Here is a 7,651-nt window from a genome sequence, read left to right on the forward strand (position 1 = left end):
TTGGGAGAGGATCAGACAGACTTTGTTGTGTCTTGTCTGCTGAGCCGTTGCTGTTACATTCGTTAGTCCTGTGTGTACTCACACCCCTGACACATATTTCCGAGTAAACACAGACACACACTCGCAGTCACTCGTCTCCACTGCCGGAGGGGGGGGGGGGGGGGGTGGTGGCAGACGGAGCTGTGCTGGACGTGTTTCTTTGCTGGGATGAAACCCTGAGGGCGAAGCCAGGTTCACAACCCCCAGAACAAAGGCTTCATTCACAGCAGGACTTTGAACCCCATGTGGAGACCATCCAACGTGCTCCTTCTCAATCAAACTGAGGCTCTAATGGAAAAACACGCTTTACGTCGACATTTAATCCCAGGGACTTTAGGGGCTTGTTAAAGCATGCTTATTTCCCAGGGCTCCCCCGCCGAAGGTATGAATGTAGATTTCTGCCGACTAGGTCTGGTTCTGAGGTCCATTGCATTTTCGCCCCACGGACCTGCAGAGAACGCCCGTGGCTGTGGAGCCAGGTGAGAGTGCTAGCTCGGCTAGCTCGTAGCCTAGCCGCCTCCGTGCAGCACATCTGGGCTGAACTCCTCGTTCAGACAGCCCACCGCTCTCCAGGGCACAACAGGAAATAGCTCCATGAAGCCGTCCCTCAAAAAAAACGTTGCACTTCTGCAACTAATTACAGTCAACACTTAAATGTTCAATTAAACGAGCAAGGGAACGCCAAGAGTTCTCACCCAAGGGCAGCAATATTTTCACACATTTTGGTCAACGTGTGCAGAAGACCAGCGTCAGTAGGATGGAGTGGGGGGGGGGGGTGCCTCTGGGGTGTAACAGGACACCAGGGACCGGGGGGGCCGGCAGCCATGACACGCTCCGCCGGAGAGCGGGCTGCTGACACGCGGCTCAGAGACAAGAGCCCTGGGGTGCACCCGCCATGGCTGGAGAACGCTGCTCTGCTTCAGGGACAGGACTGTGTTCAGTGTGTGTGCACCGAAAGCAACGCTGCAAACACTGATGGGAGGGGGACACACGCCACGTGGGCAAACAATGGAAGGTGACATTCCTGAAGAGAGATGGGTGTGAGTTTGTTCCACCTTGTCATCCGTGGAATTTATAATCCCGGCAGCCGCAGTGGAATTCCTATTTTTGTTGTGGCTGTAAATCAATAATAAAGATTTATGTGTTCAATTCATGGATTGGTTTTCTGATACCGGAGCTGTATGTGTATAGGAGTAAAGTATTGCAGGCTACCAACACTTGATACTACAAACTACCAACTAAGACTTTAAAAGATGCAGTCCCCTTACAAAAGTTTAACAAATGGACAAAAGAGGGTGTGAGGCCCAAACCGAAGCAGGTTTCAGCGGGCTAAATGAGTTGAAATGCTGCGGTAGATCCGTCTAATCCACAGACTAAATCAAGAGCAGATAATCAATCAAGGAGTCCCACATGAGAGCGACTCTAGTGTGAGTGATGAGGTGATGCGCTCATGCGACTGGCTTTCCGTCAACGTGAGCTACAGGACCGTGAGGGCTGGCTGCTCGCTGCCACAGACCTGCACATCACAAGTGTGAATTCTGAATTAAAGAGCAGACAGATGAATTGATTGTCGCAGTCACATGAACACATGCACACAGCTATGCATGACCAACGAAATGTCTCACAGGTTGATTTGTTCACCTCAGAGTGCACTATTTCTGTTTGCTGTGTAACTTAACCTATTAAATGATATCACATTAGCATAAAGTAAGGTCAAGTATTTTTCAAAGCTTCATCTATCTCGCATTTTACAATTCAATTGCACATAGGGCATGTACATCGGAATGCATCATGGTGTATTGTTGGCGATACGCTCATTTGGTGATGCTAAGAGAGAGTTGTAGTACTGGTAAATCTGAAATAAACACTTATATAATGTATCCTAGGCTAATCAAAACTTAGTTTCACCACGCCTCGCATGACTCTGAGAAACACTGGGGGCAGCATCAAACACAACAACCTCTCCCCATAATGACTATTAATTACTAAACTATTACAAAAAACTATTACCGCCGTTAACCTCCCTGCGCTCCTATACTTCCGTAGAGGAGGGCCAACGCCCGCCCCTGCAGTCTCCTCTATTATATATAACATGCTCCATCTGTCTGGGAGCGGTGACCTCATCCCGAGGCCCCGGGGCCCGCCCGCAGCCTGCTTGTCTTGGGCTACGGCCGGGCCCTGCTGGCCGAGGCTGGAGGAATGTCTCGGCTGCATGTTGTCGCAGAACGCTCCAAAATGACCCCAGAGATTACAGGCACGAGGGAGTCACTACCCGGCCTGCTGTCTCTTCCACAACAATTCATTGCTGTTGCACTAAATGTAGTCACCCCCACACTACACTGAGCTATACCTTGACTCGTATTACATGAGCAAGGAACGGGACATATAGAGGGAGGGAGGCAGTGACTGATGGAGAGTGGCAGGGAGAACGGGAGGGAGGGAGGGATAGATGGACGGATGGAAAAAGGGATATTAATTGCTTTGTTTGTTCCACTGCGATTCACGAGAGTCCTTCTGTTCTGGATGCGGTGCGCTTATGAATGTTTTTAGTTGTGTTACTTGACGTGCCCATACACATGCACATGCACATGCACACTCTTGCACACTCTGCTGCAGCCTCTTCCTCACCACGCCGGTGTGTCAGTCTGAGGGCCTTTGATGTGGTGGCTGGCTCTCAATCCCGAAACAAAGGGACCCAAATAAAAAGCACTGTCTCGCCACGGTCCCAGCCAAGAGCCAGGGTTGGGTTCTTGTTTCTAAAGTTGCTATGTCAGGCAAATCTGTATCCACTGAATTTGTGTTTTCTTAGAGAAGGGTAGCTTAATCCTGTTCACCGCCGCTTGGCCCCCTCCGCTCCGAGGCTGAGACCTCCGTGCTGTTATCCCCAGCGTAAGACGAGCATGTTTTGCTGTGTGTCATGCTTCCCTTCTTTGTTTTGTTCACACATGTCGTTGACGTGACATGATCTCAGAGGATATAATGAAACTATGTCAGCTATCTCTCTCTCTCAGCCTGTCTCTCGCACACGCCCACACACAGGCATGCACACACACACACACACACACACACACACACACACACACACACACACACACACACACACACACACACACACACACAATAAGTAGAGTAACACCTAACAGTTGTCTATTGTTGTCTAGAGTCTTAAGATGGAGTGATCCTTTCCTGTAGCCCTGCTGGAGAGTGGCGTGCGTGTGCGTGTGCGTACGTGTGTGTGCGTGTGCGTGCGTGCATGTGTGGTGACAAACACAAATGAACACGGAATAAGATCAAATGCTGATGGACCTTCTGCAAGCCAAGCCCGACACTACCGGTAAACGTCAATACCTGCTCACGCACATACGTACACCGAGTTCCAGCTCTACATGCGAGCGTCAGGCCATATTGTCACACACCTCAAGCCTCTCCGTACATGGTCCTTTCTGTATGGTTCACAGCCGCAACGCAAGACCCCGCTCGGGTGCCCCGCTCACCCTGTGCGTGTAACTTGTTACTTGTCGCGGGGCCCGAGGCAGCAAAAGCAAGGGCACACAACCCTGACGCAAGCAACAAAGAGAAACACGCGCAGGGAATTCAGCAACACACTTCCACAGTAAACCCGTGGTCGGATCACTTTCCGAGTGCTCAATCGTCGTCTCTCATCACCCTTTGTGCCTTCAGGTTGTACGGGCCGCACAGGTCCAGACGTGGGGCCCTTTGAAGCCTCTCTGGGGCCCCAGAACACCCCCAGGTGTGTGTGTGTGTGTGTGTGTGTGTGTGTGCGGGTGTTTTACTGTCTCTTGTTTATCCTAGAGAGCATAAGCTAAGTTTTATCCCGAAGGCGACCCCCCCCTCCCTCCCCTCCCCCCCCAACACACACTCACACAAACACACACACACACACACACACACTCACACTCACACAAACACACACACACACACACACACACACACACACACAGGTAAACTCCTTGCCCTCACATGGTGGACTGGGAGTGTTTCCTATCCACCAGTAAAGCCCCCGGTACACCTGGTTGGCTGCTATCTGTGCAAAACATTGATTACACTTAAACCATGAGCCCTCATTTACTTTGGTTGGAATACGGGTTTAATACAACTATTACGGTTATCACGATTATACTTTATCAGCCATCGCAGTCTTCCGTGAAGAGTGATAATCTTCAAATCTTTAAAGTTTCAAAGATTTGCTCCCTCAGATGCAACACATGCAGCACTTACAGCTGTCAGCCCAAGCTGTTCAGTCCATCAGGGTTCTGACTGGTGTGTTTGACCAGGCCCTTCCATTGTGAACCCTTCCTGCAACAGTATTCTGTTGGGTGCAAACATCTGTTTCCAGATGTTTGCACCCAGTCCTTTGTACTGATTCATACATTAACACGTGTGTGTGTGTGTGTGTGTGTGTGTGTGTGTGTGTGTGTGTGCGTGTGCATGTGCGTGTGTGTGTGTGTGTGTGGGGGGGGGTGTGTGTGTGTGTGTGTGCGTGTGCGTGTGCGTGTGTGTGTGTGTGTGTGTGTGTGTGTGCGTGTGTGTGTGTGTGTGTGTCACAGTTGCTACCTTGTTACCCCTGACTGCACTGCAGCAGGGATGCAGATTTGGCAGAGTGTTGGCCCGGTACTTAAAGACACGCTCCACTGGTTAGCCAAGGAGGACTGACCCCCTAAACACCCTCTTTGGTCAGGGATTAGACACTGCGTTACCTTCAATTTAAAGGCGCTACAGAGAGCATTTTTTAATTGCCATTGTTAGAGGCAATTATTTTCAAAAATTTTCTAACTTATGAAAAATGTTTAAAATGGTAAAATGAATGCAGAAATTCCATGAGGCTTTAACACTGCTTTCATTAATCAAATGCAATTAAAATGATGTCTCATTTTACCACTACATAGTAGATAGATAGGTAGATAGTAGATGCATAGTAACAGTGTACTTTTGCCGAGAATATTATTGCAATAATTGCAAATACACCAGTGGGATTTGCTAATGCATCAACGGCCAATGACAGCCATAGTGGTCGGAGACGTGTGCATGTGCATGCACCCTGCTTTCTCAGACATTCCCAGAAGATCAGCCATCCCCCCACATAACACTCAACTGAACCAGGGCCTTGGAGACCAGCAGAGGTCTCCAAGTGGGGAGGTCATCTTGTGAGTCAGAGCCTCAAATTGACTTTGAACAGTTGGAAGAGCAGTATTAAACCACTATAAAAGTAAACGCATTAATATCAGATTAGTAGACAGCCCCCCATGCCCCTTGCAGGAGAGACTTTAGTCTCTATAATAAACCCTATTTTGTATAAATGTCCGGTGTGTGTGTGTGTGTGTGTGTGTGTGTGTGTGTGTGTGTGTGTGTGTGTGTGTGTGTGTGTGTGTGTGTGTGCTGCAGCCAGGTTCCTGTGTACAAGCAGCACGTGTACACAGGAACCTTTTTAACACTTTTGAGCCCTGCTAGGAGGTAGGCTGGGCTGAGGTGGTGCTGGGCTGGGTTTAATGTGAGTCAGTGGTTTGAACAACAAAAAAATATCATACATAAGCACCCCATGCACACACAGACACACACACATGCACACGCACACAGACAAACACACACACACACACACACACACACACACACACACACACACACACACACACACACACACACACACACACACACACAATCACACATCACGATAAAAGCTTCCTTTTCTCCTCTCTTTGATTAGGGGAGGGGTACCCCCCCCCCCCCCCCCCTTCTTTTAGTTGTCATGGTGGCATGACCTAAGCACTTATTAGATGACCCGAGAGATTAGCCCAAAATGTGTGTGTGTATGTATGTGTTGGGGTGGGGGGGGGGGGGGGGGGGGAGTTGCTTAAGACTTAAGTTTGCGGTTAAGTCTTCCCCTAGAGGTGGCAAACGTAGAATTTTTGCAACAACAAAAAAACTCATGAAATTGCTGAGACACCGAGAGAGGAATGTTTCCCCCCCCCCCCCCCCTCTCTCTTTCTGTTTGGTCTGACGGTCCATCTTTCTTTACTTTTCCCATACTCAGAGGCTACTCAAGGCACCAGCCTGTATTGGTCTAGCTTTATTGCGACACGGTGCACACAGGCAGTTGAAAGCGAAGATAATGTTGTCTATCAACAGCCGGCGCATAAATTATATATTTTTTTTCAGCTACGAGGGCAGACATCGGACGTTTTTGTTTCAAACTGAAATCCCCCGATTGATGAAATGCACAACCTTAGCGGAGACTCTTTCCACATGATATCGAGACCTACACACTGAGAGGACCTGCTGCCTTACGTAGAGAACCAATCCGATACATTGGACACAAACAAGGAATGAAGCAACAAGAACCAGTTTGTCCGTATATATCCTAATCTCCGAGCACACACTGGCTGACTGTCTGGGCGTCTGTCACAGTGATTTCATTTTTGCGATTGCAACACGATATGCCGTAATGAATGACGCGATATCAAAGAAGACCATATTTCAAGGATCCTACGGTAGAATAATGATTATGACCTCAATAATTGAGTTAGAGAACAACTATGCATTCTGTCAGTGAAAAACTTTATGTATACCCTTATACCCTCAGCAGTTTTGAAAATGCATCTAAATGTAAGCGATTCAATAAATCAACCAGCTGATATTCACGATCCTTTTAAATAAAATACAATTTAAAAAATAACCTGTAGATGCATGGAATAACGCAATAGTGTGTGTGTGTGTGTGTGTGTGTGTGTGTGTGTGTGTGTGTGTGTGTGTGTGTGTGTGTGTGTGTGTGTGTGTGTGTGTGTGTGTGTGTGTGTGTGCGTGTGCGCGCTCGCGCTGGTAAAACTTACCTTTTAGAGAAAAACCAAGCCCCCGGAATGTGCTCAGGCACTCTGTTCAAAACGTTGTATCCACTGTGCTCCTGAGTCGAGAGAAAAAATAAAATAAACTCGAATCAAGAAACAAGTCTTTGGTTACTGCAGCCAACGTCTGCAAACGTGTAGTCACCCGCAGCAAAGCAAAGCATCTGTCAAAGTGAATACGATGAGGACGGCTGGACGTGTGCGCCCGAACAACAAGCGCGCATAGAGTTCTCAACAATGGCTCACCCTGGGAGAGGCAGGGCCTTTAAAAAAAGAGGGGAAAAGTTGGTAAGTGGGCGGGGCGAGGAGGGAGCGCGCGGATCCTTCCTTGCGCGTCCTTGATGCTGCCGCACCTGCAATAATAGCGAGTAATGCAATAATAAAGCAAGGAAGATCCACAGCAGGAACGTACGATTATTCATTGTTGAGCGGGATATTTTAAGGTCTGACAGAGCTAGCAGTAACATTTATAATTTTGAAATCAGTTTACTAACGAGACTTGTCGAGTTTTTAAGAGACGGGTGAAGTGAAGACACATCTCCCGTGTCCTTGCATATATGTAACAATCCTTTGCGCAAAGTTGTATTTGTATTTATTTATTCACCGTTGCTTTTATATACAATATAGTGCATGACACATGAGGTCACGGGAAGTGGCCATCCACCTAGCTCCTTATTTAAATCCCGGTGGATTCATATTCCCATATTCTTATTGTAAGCATTTATTTTTAGACGCAGTCCTGGGAAAGTGAGGTG

The 7,651-nt window shown here is 48.1% G+C and overlaps 1 protein-coding gene across 1 annotated transcript in view; it reads right to left on the reverse strand.

Moving 5' to 3' along the window:
- vasna (vasorin a) overlaps positions 1-7,020 on the reverse strand; it is a 17,315-nt gene extending 10,295 nt beyond the window's left edge. The window contains exon 1 of the mRNA XM_084465487.1: positions 6,885-7,020. The gene's annotated coding sequence lies outside the window, so the exon portion shown is untranslated. The remainder of the gene's footprint in view (positions 1-6,884) is intronic.
- Positions 7,021-7,651: the final 631 nt, after the last annotated feature.

Source organism: Micromesistius poutassou, assembly GCF_964030765.1.
Source record: "Micromesistius poutassou genome assembly, chromosome: 3".
Lineage (NCBI taxonomy): Eukaryota > Metazoa > Chordata > Actinopteri > Gadiformes > Gadidae > Micromesistius > Micromesistius poutassou.